At 41.8% G+C, this 14883-nt stretch overlaps 1 non-coding gene across 1 annotated transcript; it reads left to right on the top strand.

Moving 5' to 3' along the window:
- Positions 1 to 4938: 4938 nt before the first annotated feature.
- On the top strand, positions 4939 to 5015 carry TRNAA-CGC (transfer RNA alanine (anticodon CGC)). Its single transcript has one exon. It is a non-coding gene; the product is annotated as a tRNA-Ala (tRNA).
- The last annotated feature ends 9868 nt before the right edge of the window (positions 5016 to 14883 follow it).

Raw genomic sequence — 14883 nt, 5'->3', positions numbered from 1 at the left:
TATAATAATTAAGTCAACTATTAAAGAAAATAATATAAAGTCCAAGCAAGCTTTTATGGTAATTAAACAATATAAATATGACAAAATTTAATTTATTCTGATATTAAAAAACATTTTTATGTTACTTTTTTTATGTTACGTATGTATGTAACATTTTTTATGTTACATACCTTTATGTTATGCTTTTTATAATTCATAATAAAGGGTTAAAAAATAAAAAAGTTATCTTTTTATAGATATAGATACATTCTTAGTAAGATTTAGTAAATTCGACAGGTCCCAGCGTGAATGTGTTAAGTTTTTTCATTTTTGTGTTTATGAGAAACATGAGCCTGATGTGTTCTAGTGATTTCTTCAATGTTTGGGCATATATTTGAAAAGCAAACTCTCATTTCCTCGTCAATACATTGAAGAGTTCCTTTCTTTATACTCTTAATTGTGTTGAGTGCAGAATACCCCCACCATACATATCATCTTAACTTTACACGAAACAAAGGATAGAAGAAACTTGCCTCCAGTCTTTCCAGGGAACACGGGGGGGGGGGGGGGGGTGTAAACAATCCAGCACCACAGCTTAACAGCCTTTTGCAACCTAATCAGGCAATTGAGATGAGGGGTTGGGAAGACTGTTCAGTTTACAGCCAATTCCCCACACCTCTGTCCTCCAAAAATCTAAACTCCAAAAACCCTGTTGGTTATTTGGTCCCCAACAGGCACATAGTTCTCTGGAATACCATAGGGTGCACCTGGAAATAGGGCACACCAGTGCGCCCTGGCACATACTTTGAGAACCATTGAACTAAGGCGATGCAATTAAGAGTTGATGCTTCTTATCTCTCTCCTTTTTTGTCTTTCTAAAACAGGGGTTGGGAACCTATGGCTTGTGAGCCAGATGTGGCTCTTTTGATGGCTGCATCTGGCTCACATACAAATCTTTAATAAAAAATATAATAACATTAAAAATATAAAACATTCTCTTGTATTACAATCCATTCATTTCCTACTGCTCATGTTTATGGTTGCATGCGGCTGGAGCCAATCACAGTTGTTCTCCAGGACAACACCAAATTTTTATTGGATAATGTGTAATGTACACGGGTTGTTGTATGGCTCTCATGGAATTACATTTTAAAATATGTGGCTTTCATAGCCCTTTATTTATCTATTTATTTTTTTACAGAGATAGTGAGTCAGAAAGAAGGATAGACAGGGACAGACAGACAGGAACGGAGAAATGAGAAGCATCAATCATTAGTTTTTCATTGCGCATTGCGACACTTTAGTTGTTCATGGATTGCTTTCTCATATGTGCCTTGACCGCAGGCCTTCAGCAGACGGAGTAACCCCTTGCTCAAGTCACCGACCTTGAGCTCAAACTGGTGAGCTTTTGCTCAAACCAGATGAGCCCGCGCTCAAGCTGGCTACCTCGGGGTCTCGAACCTAGGTCCTCAGCATCCCAGTCTGATGCTCTATCCACTGTGCCATCACCTGGTCAGGCGCGTTCATGGCTCTTTTAGCCAAAAAGTTTCCCGACCCCTGTTCTAAAAGAAAAAAAAAATCATTGAATACATAAATAAGTGAAACAACAAATGATATTTCTCTCCCCTCCTCTAAAATCAATAAAAATAATTTTAAAAAGGGATGGAAAAATATATTTCACAAAAATAGAAACAGAAAATGTTGGAGTAACAATACTTTTTAAAAATTATTATTGATTTATTTTAGTCAGGAGAGAAAGAGAGAAAAAGGAGGAGGAACAGGAAGGAAGTAACTCCCATATGTGACTTGGCTAGGCAAGCCCAGGGTTTTGCACCTGTGACCTCAGCGTTCCAGTTCAACACCTTATCCACTGTGCCACTACAGGTCAGGTGGAGCAGCAAGCAATACTTATACTAGGCAAAATAGACTTTATCTTTTTTTTTTTTTTTTTTTTTTTTTTTTTTTACAGGAACAGAGAGAGGAATAGGGACAGACAGACAGGAACGGAGAGAGATGAGAAGCATCAATTCTTCATTGTGGCACCTTAGTTGTTCGTTGACCGCTTTCTCATATGTGCCCTGACCGTGGGGCTTCAGCAGACCAAGTAACCCCCTGCACGAGCCAGTGACCCTGGGTCTAAGCTGGTGAGCCTTGCTCAAACCAGATGAGCCCGCACTCAAGCTGGCGACCCCGGGGTCTCGAACCTGGGTCCTCTGCATCCCAGTCCGACACTCTAGCCACTGCGCCACCGCCTGGTCAGGCGGCAAAATAGACTTTAAAACAAAGGTTATAACAAGAGATAAAAAAGGATCCAGCATCTATACTTCTTGATATTTATTCAAAGAAACCCAAACACTAAGTCAAAAAAAATGTACCTCTATATGTTCAGTGAAGCATTATTTATAATAGTCAAGATATGGAAGCAAGCTTTGTGTCCATCAATAAATGAATGGATAAAGAAATGGTACATAGGCCCTGGCCGGTTGGCTCAGTGGTAGAGCATCGGCCTGGCATGCGGGAGTCCCAGGTTCGATTCCCGGCCGGGGCACACAGGAGAGGCACCCATCTGCTTCTTCACCCCTCCCCCTCTCCTTCCTGTCTGTCTCTCTCTTCCCCTCCTGCAGCCAAGGCTCCATTGGAGCAAAGTTGGCCCGGGCGCTGAGGATGGCTCCGTGGCCTCTGCCTCAGGTGCTAGAATGGCTCTGGTTGCAACAGAGCGACGCCCCACAGGGGCAGAGCATTGCCCCCCCCCCGCGGGCATGCCGGGTGGATCCCGGTGGGGCACATGTGGGAGTCTGTCTGACTGCCTCGTTTCCAGCTTCAGAAAAATGCAAAAAAAAAAAAAAAGAAATGGTACACATATACAATGGAATATGATTCAGCCATAAAAATGATAGAAATCTTGCCATCTGCAACAAAATTGTTGAACCTAGAGTGGGGTCCCCAAACTACGGCCTGTGGACCACATGCGGCCCCCTGAGGTCATTTATCCAGCCCCCACCGCATTTCCGGAAAGGGCACCTCTTTCATTGGTGGTCAGTGAGAGGATGCATCCTGTGCTCTTGGAGTACTCTATGTGGCAGCGCGGCAAAGCGCGGCATCGCTCACGTACAGTACTACTTCCGGTGACACGGGATTCATGCGTCACAGCTCCGGAATCACGTCATATCACTTGTTACATCTAGCAATGACAAATATGGAACTGGACATTGACCATCTCATTAGGCAAAAGCAGGCCCATAGTTCCCATTGAAATACTGGTCAGTTTGTTGATTTAAATTTACTTGTTCTTTATTTTAAATATTGTATTTGTTCCTGTTTTGTTTTTTTACTTTAAAATAATACATGTGCAGTGTGCATAGGGATTTGTTCATAGTTTTTTTTTATAGTCCAGCCCTCCAATGGTCTGAGGGACAGTAAACTGGCCCCCTGTGTAAAAAGTTTGGGGACCTCTGACCTAGAGGGTATTATGCTATGTGAAATAAGTCAGACAGAGAAACACAAATGCCAAAATATTTCACATATATGTGGAATCTAAAAACCAAAATAAACAAACAGAATAGAAACAGACTCATAGGTGCAGAGAATATTTTTATTGTTGCCAGATGGAAAAGGGGTGTAGGGGGAATAGGTGAAAAAGGTGAAGGGATTAAGTAGTATTTTTTTTATTTTTTTTTACAGAGACAGAGAGAGTGAGAGAGGGATAGACAGGAACGGAGAGATGAGAAGCATCAATCATTAGTTTTTCGTTGCGCATTGCAACACCTTAGTTGTTCATTGATTGCTTTCTCATACGTGCCTTGACCGCGGGCCATCAGCAGACCGAGTAACCCCTTGCTGGAGCCAGCAACCTTGGGCTCAAGCTGGTGAGCTTTTGCTCAAACCAGATGAGCCCTCACTCAAGCTGGCAACCTCTGGGGTCTCGAACCTGGGTCTTCCGCATTCCAGTCTGATGCTCTATCCACTACGCCACCGCCCAGTCAGGCAGATTAAGTAGTATTAATTGGTAGTTACAGATTAGTCAGGGATGTGACATACAGCAGAGATGATATAGTCAACATTATAATAACTATACATGGTATCAGATGGGAATGAGATTTATTGAGGTGATCACTTTGTGATCTGTATAAATGTCTAATCATAGTATTGCATGCCAACTATAATTTAAAAATAAATTAAAAAGAAAAGGAAAAACAGACTGGCTCACTAATCATCAAATAAATGCAAATCAAAACCACAATGAGAGAGCACCTCTTTTCTATCAGAATGGCTATTATTAAAAGGTCAAAAATAACAAGTGGTAGGAAGGATGTGGAGAAAAGAGAACCTTTGTACATTGTTGGTGGAAATGTAAAATTGGTGGAAAAAAAACCAGTATGGAAGTTCCTCAAAAAATTAAAAATAGAAGTACCAGATATTTCAGTGACTTTTGGGTATTTATCTGAAGAAAATGAAAAACTACCTCACCTGACCAGGTGGTGGCACAGTGGATGGAGAATCAGACTAGAATGCGAAGGACCCAGGTTCGAGACCCCAAGGTCTCCAGCTTGAGTGCGGGCTCATTTGGTTTGAGCAAAGCTCACCAGCTTGGCCCCAAGGTCTCTGGCTTCAGCAAGGGGTTACTCGGTCTGCTGAAGGCCCACGGTCAAGGCATATATGAGAAAGCAATCAATGAACAACTAAGGTGTCGCAATGAAAAACTGGTGATTGATGCTTCTCATCTCTCTTCATTCCAGTCTGTCTGTCCCTGTCTGTCCCTCTCTATGACTCTCTTTCTGTCTCTGTAAAAAACAAAACAAACAAACAAAAAAAACTATCTCAAAAAAGATATCTACACTCCCATGTTCATTGCCGCATTTTTTATGACAGCCAAGATGTGGAAGCAATCTAAGTGTCCATTGATGATGGGTGAATAGGAAAAGAAAATGTGGTTGTTGGGCAGATAAAATATATTATGCGGCCCTGGCCGGTTGGCTCAGCGGTAGAGCGTCAGGCCTCGCGTGCAGGGGACCCAGGTTCGATTCCTGGCCAGGGCACATAGGAGAAGCGCCCATTTGCTTCTCCACCCCCCCCCCTCCTTCCTCTCTGTCTCTCTCTTCCCCTCCCGCAGCCAAGGCTCCATTGGAGCAAAGATAGCCCGGGCGCTGGGGATGGCTCCTTGGCCTCTGCCCCAGGCGCTAAAGTGGCTCTGGTTGCGGCAAAGCGACGCCCCAGAGGGGCAGAGCATCGCCCCCTGGTGGGCAGAGTGTCGCTCCTGGTGGGCGTGCCGGGTGGATCCCGGTCGGGCGCATGCGGGAGACTGTCTGACTGTCTCTCCCCATTTCCAGCTTCAGAAAAATAAAAAAATAAAAAAATAAAAATAAAGGGATTTTGGTTTACCAGTTGCTTTGCAAAGCATGGAAGGTAAACATTTCTATTTAAAAAAAAAATATATATATATATATATATATTATGTATATATATATTGTGCTCACCTGACCTGTGGTGGTGCACTGGGTAAAGCATTGACCTGGAATGCTGAGGTTGCTGGTTCGAAACCCCAGGCTTGCCCGGTCAAGGCACATACGGGAGTTGATGCTTCCTGTTCCTCCCTCTGTTCTCTCTATCTCTTTCCTCTCTCTCTCTCTGATAAAAATGAATAAAAAAATCAATAAATATTAAAAAATATATATATATTATGCTCACTTTGTTAAAGATGGCGCTGTCCACGTGGAAGCCCGTTGCCCAGGTGATTGTATTAGTTGCCCTTCTTGCTTGGGATGGGCGTGATTTATTCATGTGTGTTGGGGGAGGGCTTTCGCACCAAAAGGTTTTAAAAGAAGAGATCACGATGTTCCGGGGGGAAGAGTGATTACGCTCTAGGAGGAGCCCATGCTAGAGGAGAGCAGAGAAAGGCCACGTGGAGGAGATGAGAGGCAGCCAAGATGGTGGAGTGCTGAGGGAGAAGCCAGTTTGTGCAGTTTGTGCAGAGAGAAGGAAATGGAGAACAGAGGTGAATAAGGCTGGTGAGGTAGATACCTTTGATTCTAGGAAAACTCAGATAAGTCAGTGGCTTTGGGAGCCCTGAATGAAAAGGAAAGTGTTTTCCCACTGTGTGTATTTCTTGCCTGCCGGGTGCAAGCTAGGATTAAAGGTTATGGCTCACCAGTTCTTGGCTCCATTGTTTCATTATAATCTGTCTGAATCCAATGTGAACCTGCATGGGCCAGGCAGCTGTGATGGTGTCCGTGGCTACTGGCTTCACAGTGGTATATATAATGAAATATTTTTCAGCCATAAAATGAAGGAAATCTTGTCATTGTAATAACATGAACTGTCAGGCAAAGAAATACAAATACTGAATGGTCTTGCTTATGTGAGAAAGCTAAAAAAAAAAATCAAACTCATAAATACAAAGAACAGATTGGTGGTTGACAGAGGTAAGAATAGGAGGTGGTCAAAATTTGAAGCTGGTGAGAAGGCGCAAACTTCCAGCTATAAAACAAGGCATGGGGATGTAATATACAGCATGGTGACTGTAAAGCCAGGAGCCATGGCCAGGGCCACTATCACAGCAGCCCAGCCCATGCAGGTTCACATTGGATTCGGACAGTTGGTAAAGAAACCATGGAGCCAAAAACTGGTGGGCCATAACCTTTAATCCTAGCTTGCACCCGGCGGGCAAGTAAAAATACACACTGGGCTCCAAAACCCAGTCACATTCAGTGCTCACAAAGCCACTGACTTATCCGAGTTTCCTAGAATCAAAGGTTTCTAGCTCACCAGCCTTATTCTCCTCAGTTCCCCATCTCCTTCCTTATCCCAGATACAAACTCTACACAAACTGGCATCTCACTCAGCACTCCACCATCTTGGCTGCTTCTCCTGGCCTACTCCACGTGGCCTCCTTCTGCTGCTGGCTCTACTTTCTCTGCTCTCTCATGCTAATCTCAGGAACCAAGAGCCCAAACTCCGTTCTGCCCCCATTTTATACTGTAGCTTCACAACCTCTAATCCAATATACAAAATAGGGAAGTCTCCAGTAGAGTCACTTCTCTGAGGCATGATTGGATTGTACCACCCCACATCAAAAAGGGTGGGAAAGGCTTAATCCCAAAACCAAGCCCCAGGCTACAAGAATTCTAAACACACATTAATATCACCTGGGCGACGGCCTCCATCTTTAACAAAGTGAGCATAATACATTTTATCTGCCCAACAGTGACCATAGTTAGTAACACTGTATTGTATATTTGAAAGTTGTTGAGCAGTGTTAAATTTTAGAAATGTTCTAATGAACAAAGGCAGTGATGTTATGTTCTGCTCATTTAAAAAAATTTAACTTGATAATGTGCTCTGCAATTATTCGATGGTCTATCCACTGCGCCACCACCTGGTCAGGCGGAATCTGGTAATTAAAAATAAAACATCGTGCCTGACCAGGCGGTGGTGCAGTGGATAGAGCATTGGACTGGGATGCAAAAGGACCCAGGTTCGGGACCCCGAGGTCGCCAGCTTGAGTGCAGCCTCATCTGGCTTGAGCAAAAAGCTCACCAGCTTGGACCCAAGGTCGCTGGCTTGAGCAAGGGGTTACTTGGTCTGCTGAAGGCCCGCGGTCAAGGCGCATATGAAAGAGCAATCAGTGAACATCTAAGGTGTCGCAACGAAAAACTGATGATTGATGCTTCCCATCTCTCTCTGTTCCTGTCTGTCTGTCTCTATCTATCCCTCTCTCTGTCCTTAAAAAAAAAAAAAAAAAGATAAAAAAAATAAAACATCGTTCAGACTTAAATATAAATAAAACAGAAATAATTTAAGTTATTTATTCTTTCTTTGTGGTCAGGTACCAAATGGCCCTCGGACCGGTATTGGTCTGCGGCCCAGGGGTTGTGGACCACTAGTCTAGAGGATCTATAAAAAGCGTTAAAACTTTCAAGGTAACACAATAGGGATGTTGTTTTACATATCAAAGACATTCATAAATCTTTTAGTGTCTATCTCCCCTCCTTTGCCTAGAGGTATATGTTACTGTCAGGATTCCAGGGAGTGAGAGTTAAAATCAGTGTAGGGTGATATGTAAATTTTGTCTCTTATTTGAAAGGGAAAGGAAGTTCTTCAGATAAACTTAATCCTTTCAGAGAATTATAGTTAAACTACATGACCCAGTCGTCCTTGTAAGTCAGGAAACTCCCATATTCTTCTCCCTCCATTCTCTAAAGCAGGGGTTGGGAATCTTTTTGGCTGAGAGGGCCATGAACACCACATATTTTAAAATGTAATTCTGTGAGAGCCATACAACAACCCGTGTACGTTAGGCATTATCCAATAAAAATTTGGTGTTGTCCTGGAAGACAGTTGTGATTGGCTTCAGCCACCCGCAACCATGAACATGAGCAGTAGGAAATGAATAGATTGTAATACATAAGAATATTTCATTGTTGGGCAGATAAAATATATTATGCTCACTTTGTTAAAGATGGCGTTGCCCACATTGGAAGCCCATCGCCCAGGTGATATTAATGTGTGTTGGGGGCGGGCCCTGGGCAGGCAAGATCCTTGTAGCCTGGGGCTTGGTTTTAGGACTTAGCCTTTCCCACCCTTTTTGATGTGGGGTGGTACAATCCCATCATGCCTCAGATAAAGGACTTTGTATCAGAGACTTCTCTATTTTGTATACTGGATTAAAGGTTTTGATTTCTGCACTATAAAGTTGGGCAGACTGGGAGCTTGCTCTCTCTCGGTTCCTGAGATTAGTATTGGAGCAGAGAGCAGAGAAAGGCCACATAGAGGAGACCAGGAGAAGCAGCCAAGATGGCAGAATGCTGAATGAAAAGCCAGTTTGTGCAGAGTTTGTGCAGGGAGAAGGAAGGAGATGGGGAACAGAGGTGAATAAGTCTGGTGAGCTAGAAATCTTTGATTCTAGGAAACTTGGATAAGTCAGTAGCTTTGTGAGCACTGAATGAGTGGGTTTTGGAGCCCAGTGTGTGTTTTTACTTGCCCACTGGGTGCAAGCTAGGATTAAAGATAATGGCCCACCAGTTCATGGCTGTTGTTTCATTACCATTTATCCGAATCCAATGGGAACCTGCATGTGAATGGCCACAATGGTGGCTCCTGGTCTTACATTTATATTTTTAACATTATTTTTTTTATTAAAGATTTGTCTGCGAGCCAGATGCAGCCATCAAAAGAGCCACATCTGGCTCACAAGCCATAGGTTCCTGACCCCTGCTCTAAAGAAAGGACAGGGAAAGAAACCTTTCTCTCCTAAAATACTAATATTAATTTTTGCAATTCTCTGGTACCTTACCACAATACAAGGGTATTATTTTCTAAAATGTAACATGAATCTTCAACGTTCATAGTGAGATTTATTCTTCAAACTTCTTTATCCAACATTCTTTTTTTTTTTTTGGTTGTTGTTCTGAATGAGATTCCCAAAGGAGATTTTCTTCCTTTTCTCATTTATATATCCATCTCCATTGCTAGTCTCCATTGCTAGCAAGATTTGTTGAATGAATTATGGAATTACTGAGGTCTTTGGGGTCTTCTCTGTCCCTCTCTTAGTTTTTTTGTTTCATTTTGTTTCAAACAAAGAACTATCTGCTTAGGGTGATTTTAGCTCAGAACTATTAGGATAGTAGATTGGATTAGGTAACACCTAGTGATCACTTTAAACCTTGTGATTCAAACAATAGTTATGAAAAAGTCTTATAACTTCTTGTTATTACCCTTCTTTTTTTTTTTTTTTGTATTTTTCCAAAGTTAGAAGCAGGGAGGCAATCAGACAGACTCCCACATGAGCCCAACCAGGATCCACCAGGCAAGCCCATGGGGTGGGGGGGGAGGGTTCTGCCCATTTGGGGTGTTGCTCTGTTTCAGCCAGAGCCATTCCAGCGCCTGAGGCAGAGGCCATGGAGCTGACCTCAGTGCCCGGGCCAACTTTGCTCCAATGGAGCCTTGGCTGCAGGAGGGAAAGAGAGAGATAGAAAGGAGAGGAGGAACGGTGGAGAAGCAGATGGGCACTTCTCCTATGTGCCTTGACTGGAAATCGAACCCGGGGACTTCCACACGCTGGGCTGACGGTCTACCCCTGAGCCAACTGGACAGGGCCTGTTATTACCCTTCTCAAGCAATTAACATTGCTTCTCTTTAGAAAAATGTCTTTCTTAGAGGAATGTATACAAACTTTTTACAGACAGAGCAAGATAGGGTTCTTCAGTAAAACTGGAGCAAAATTCTTTATTTTTTATAGATTTTAGTATCTTAATAAAAATAATAGAAACATTACCTTTGTTTTGCATGCTTGATCTAATACAGTTCATTAAAATTTAATGTTGAAAGTTATCTTAGAGAATATCATGTCCAACTTCTCCATTTTATGTGATGATATTATGTCTCAGGAAGTGGAGCTAGTGCCTAAAAGGGTCTTCTGATTTCATCTGTAACACGCTGGCTTGAATCTATTTATTTTTCTTCTTCTTTTCCAAGTGAGAGAAGGGGAATATATAGACGGACTGACTTGGGTATGTGCCCAGATCGAGATCCACCTGGCAAAGCTTTCTGGGGCCAATACGCTCAAACCAATCTAGCCATGGCTGCGGGAAGAGAAGAGAGAGTCCTAGAGAGAGAGTCCTAGAGAGAGAAGGGGGAGGTAAAGGGTGGAGAAATAGATGGCTGCTTCTCCTGTGTGCCCTGACCTGGAATCAAACCCAGGACATCCACAGGTTGGGTTGATACTCTACCATTGAGTCAACTGGCCAGAGTGGAACTTGCTTTTAAAACCTGCCACCTAGAAATCTGGGGTGGTCTGCCTCTTTCTTTGGTCTCTCCCTGCCCTTCATCGGGAGCCAGTTTCAGATTACACCTGGGAAGTCCCTGAGGAGGTTGCAAACTAACATGTGGGGGAGTACAACTTCACAAAGTTTAAGCCCTCTAGGAGCTTCTCCAACTGCAACTACAGCAGTTACGATTCATGTCACCAAAACTGAAAGCCTTGAGCTGCATCATACAAAATCCAGGAGTATCTGAAATAGTCTTATTTTCCCTCTTAATAGGTAGACAAAACTTGGAGCAAAACACATAATTCTCTTTTATCGCAACTTGAAAAAGAAACAAATACTTAATAATTAAATATCAAACAATAGTTTTGATTACCTTCAAGTTGGGTGTAATTTCATCCACTAGCTAACAAGCAGTAAATAGTGCTGCTGGTCACGAAAGGCAACACTTCAGTATACCCTCTGTTCACTGAACATTTTAACAAACTGGAAGCTTTATATCCTACTTCGCCCTTGCAGGTGCCTTGATGCTCAAGACCAACTGTAACTCATTTGTTTGCCTACCATGTCTAAAATAATCCCATTTCCATGTGTTGGTTAATCCTATTTTTTTTACCAAAAGTGTATCTTCTGCCCCACCACACTGCTCTTACCATCAAAATTTTATTTCGCTTAGAACTGTTCAGGCCCTGGCCGGTTGACTCAGCAGTAGAGTGCTGGCCTGACGTGTGGAAGTCGGGGGTTTGATTCCCAGTCAGGGCACACAGGAGAAGCAACCATCTGCTTTTCCAGCCTTACCCTTTCTTTCTTTCTCACTTCTTCTTGCACAGCATGGCTCAAATGGTTTGATTAAGTTGGCCCCTGGGGTGCTGAGGATGGCTCCATGGCTTCGCCTCAGGTGCTAAAATATTTAATAGCTTGGTTGCCCGAACAACAGAGCAGTGCCTGCAGATGGGCCGAGCATGACCCCTTAGAAGGCTTGCCGGGTGGATCCTGATCGGGTGCACACAGAATCTGTCTGCCTCCCTGCCTCTCACTTAATAAAAAGGAAAGAAAAAAGAACTGTTCAACAATGCATATAGTCTGCCTGATTGAGGAAGAATTTAAATAGATTGCATAGGATTACTGCTAATTATAGATTTATGAATTGGATAAGAAGTTGCCATACGTGAGTTCTAAGACCCCATATACATAAAATATTTATAATTCAGTAATCACCCTTGATGTATACAACAGAGGGAAAACATTATTTATAGAAAAGGTAGAAAATTATTTCAGATGTTATCTTTGGTTTTATAATTAATATTTATAAATTATGTTAATTTAAAAGTTTTATAGCCTGACCTGTGGTGGTGCATTGGTTAAAGCATTGACCTGGAATGCTGAGGTCACTGGTTCAAAGCCCTGTGCTTGCCAGGTCAAGGCACATATGGGAGTTGATGCTTCCTCTCCCCATCTCTTTCTTTCTCCTCTAAAATGAATAAATAAAATTAAAAAATAAAATAAAAGTTTTACAGCTTGTCAATGAATTATTTAAATAAGATTTTGGGAATTACTGCCAAAAGAAATATTTTTAACATTTTTTTGTAAAGCTATTTGAAACATTTGCAGAATATAAAATGTTAAGTATGACTTTTTTTTTTTACTTTTACTATTTTAAAAGCAAATCACAGCATTTCAGTATGAAATGAGTAAAACTAACACTATCTAATAAAGTAAGTTTGGTAGATTTTATCCCCTAATTCAACCCAGGTGGAAAGGGGAGTTCCCTTTAAATACTAGAGGAATTAGAATCCATTTTATTGTCACCAACCTCAACTGAATCCCATAAATCTAGGCCTGGCCGGATGTTGGTGAAGAGAGTTTAAATGTACAAAGTTCCAGTTATAAAATAAGTCTGGGAATGTAATACACAGCATGGTGACTAACTACAGTTAATACTGTATTGCATAACTGAAAGTCGCTGAGAATAGTCCTTATCATAAGAAAAAACAGCCTGACTGGTGGTGGCAACATCACCTGAATAGAACAAGTGGATACAACATCAACCTGGGACACTGAGGTCCCAGGTTTGAAACCCAGAGGTCGCCAGTTTGAGCATGGGCTCATCCAGTGCCAGTTTGAGCCCAAGGTCACTGGCTTGAGCAAGGGGTCACTGCTCAACTAGAGGCCGCACCCAGGTTAAGGCATGTATGAGAAGCAATTAATAAACTAAAGTGATGCAACTATGAGCTGGTGCTTCTCATCTCTCCCTGTCTCTCTCACAATAAAAGAAAAAAAATCAATTTTTATTTATGGATAGGGACAGATGTTAAGTAGAGTTTTACTTTTTAGATTTTATTTATTGATTTTTTGAGAAAGGAGAAAGAGGGAGAGAGAGAGGGGGGAAAAGCGGGAAGCATCAATCATAGTAGTTACTTCCTACATGTTTCTTGACTGGGCAAGCCCAAGGGTTTGAACTGTCGACCTCAGTGTTCCAGCTTATTCACTGCACCACCACAGGTCAAGCCTCGACTGATTTTTTTAAAATTGACTCTAGAAAAAAAAGAGAGAAGAGAGAAACATCAACCTTTTGTTACACCTATTTATATATTAATTGGTTGATTCTTGTATGTGCCCTGACTGGGGATCGAACCTGCAACTTTGGCATTTTGAGATGACACTCCAGCCAAATGAACTACTCAGCAAGAGCCTTAATTATTGTGGTCATTTCACAACATTTACAAATATTAAATCATTATGTTGTATACCTAAAACTAATATAATAACATACTGCTCACAAAATCTAGGAGATATTTCTGCCTGACCTGTGGTGGCGCAGTGGATAAAACATCGACCTGGAATGCTGAGGTCACCAGTTCGAAACCCTGGGCTTGCCTGGTCAAGGCACATACATACAGGAAGCGACTATGAGTTGATGCTTCCTACTCCTCTAACCCACCTCTCCCTCTCTTCCTCCCTCCCTCTCTCTCCTCTAAAAATGAATAAATTAAAATCTTTAAAATAAAAAAAAATTTTAAAAATCTAGGAGATATTTCAAAATGAATATGAACAATAAAACATCCCCTAATTTTTGTGAGCAGTGTATATGTCAATACTTCTGTTTAAAAAATTGTGGGCCTGGAGACCTTGGGACAAGGGGAGCCTTTCAATGTTCTTAAGTGAAAAATTGATATTTAAGCCCAGAATATGTACCATCTACATTTTAATTATAACACATTAAATATAAAATTCACAGATTGTGAAGTAGCTGGTTATACAAAAGATTAAAGATCAATGCTACAAAGTAATATTCTCAAACATATTTATAGATCTTACTACTAAAAACAAGTTATATCCCTATATATAGAGAATAATTCCTTTTCAGGATACTTTTTTTTAGTGAGAGAGACAGAGGCAGACTGGAAGGGAGAGAGATAAGCATTGACTCATAGTTGCAACACTCTCAGTTGTTCATTGGATTGCTTTTCATCGTGCCTTGACCAGAGGGCTCCAGCCGAACCAGCAACCTTGGACTGAAGCCAGCGACCTTTGAGCTCAAGCCAGCGGACCATGTGATCATTTCTATGATCCCATGTTCAAACTGGTGAGCCTGTACTCAAGCCGGATGAGCTGGCACTCAAGTTGGTGATCTTAGGGTTTTGAACCTGGGACTTCAGCATCCCAGGTCAACGCCCTATCCACTGTGCTTCCACTTGGTCAGGCAGATTTGGTTTTAATTCTAAAGAAAGTATCTTAAGTGAAAAAATTCTTGCCAGATAAACTGAAAGCATTTATTTACAACCTAAACTTTAAAATAGCCAAAACAAGAAGTAACATGTAGACTGTTGTATAACTTTAAGCCTTTTTAGAACACTGACTCTGATGAAAGTAACAGAACTTTTCCCCAGAAAAACTCAGGATTCATTCAACATATATTAATGCCTACTGTCTCCCAGGGATCCAGAATAAACAGAGGCACAAGCTACTTTTCTTCCTGGAGCTTACACCACACAGATGAAGACCAAACAATTTAAAAACACACAAGTAAGATGATTACAGGGTTAATATGTGCCACACACAAGTAAGACAATCACAGGGTTAATATGTGCCACAATGGACTTCAGTTATGAGAACCTCTAATTTAGAACAAGTGATAAACCTC

The sequence above is a fragment of the Saccopteryx bilineata genome, chromosome 4 (assembly GCF_036850765.1).
Source record: "Saccopteryx bilineata isolate mSacBil1 chromosome 4, mSacBil1_pri_phased_curated, whole genome shotgun sequence".
NCBI lineage: Eukaryota > Metazoa > Chordata > Mammalia > Chiroptera > Emballonuridae > Saccopteryx > Saccopteryx bilineata.
Note: the sequence above shows the minus strand (reverse complement) of the source record. Positions and strands in the feature narration are given on the sequence as shown.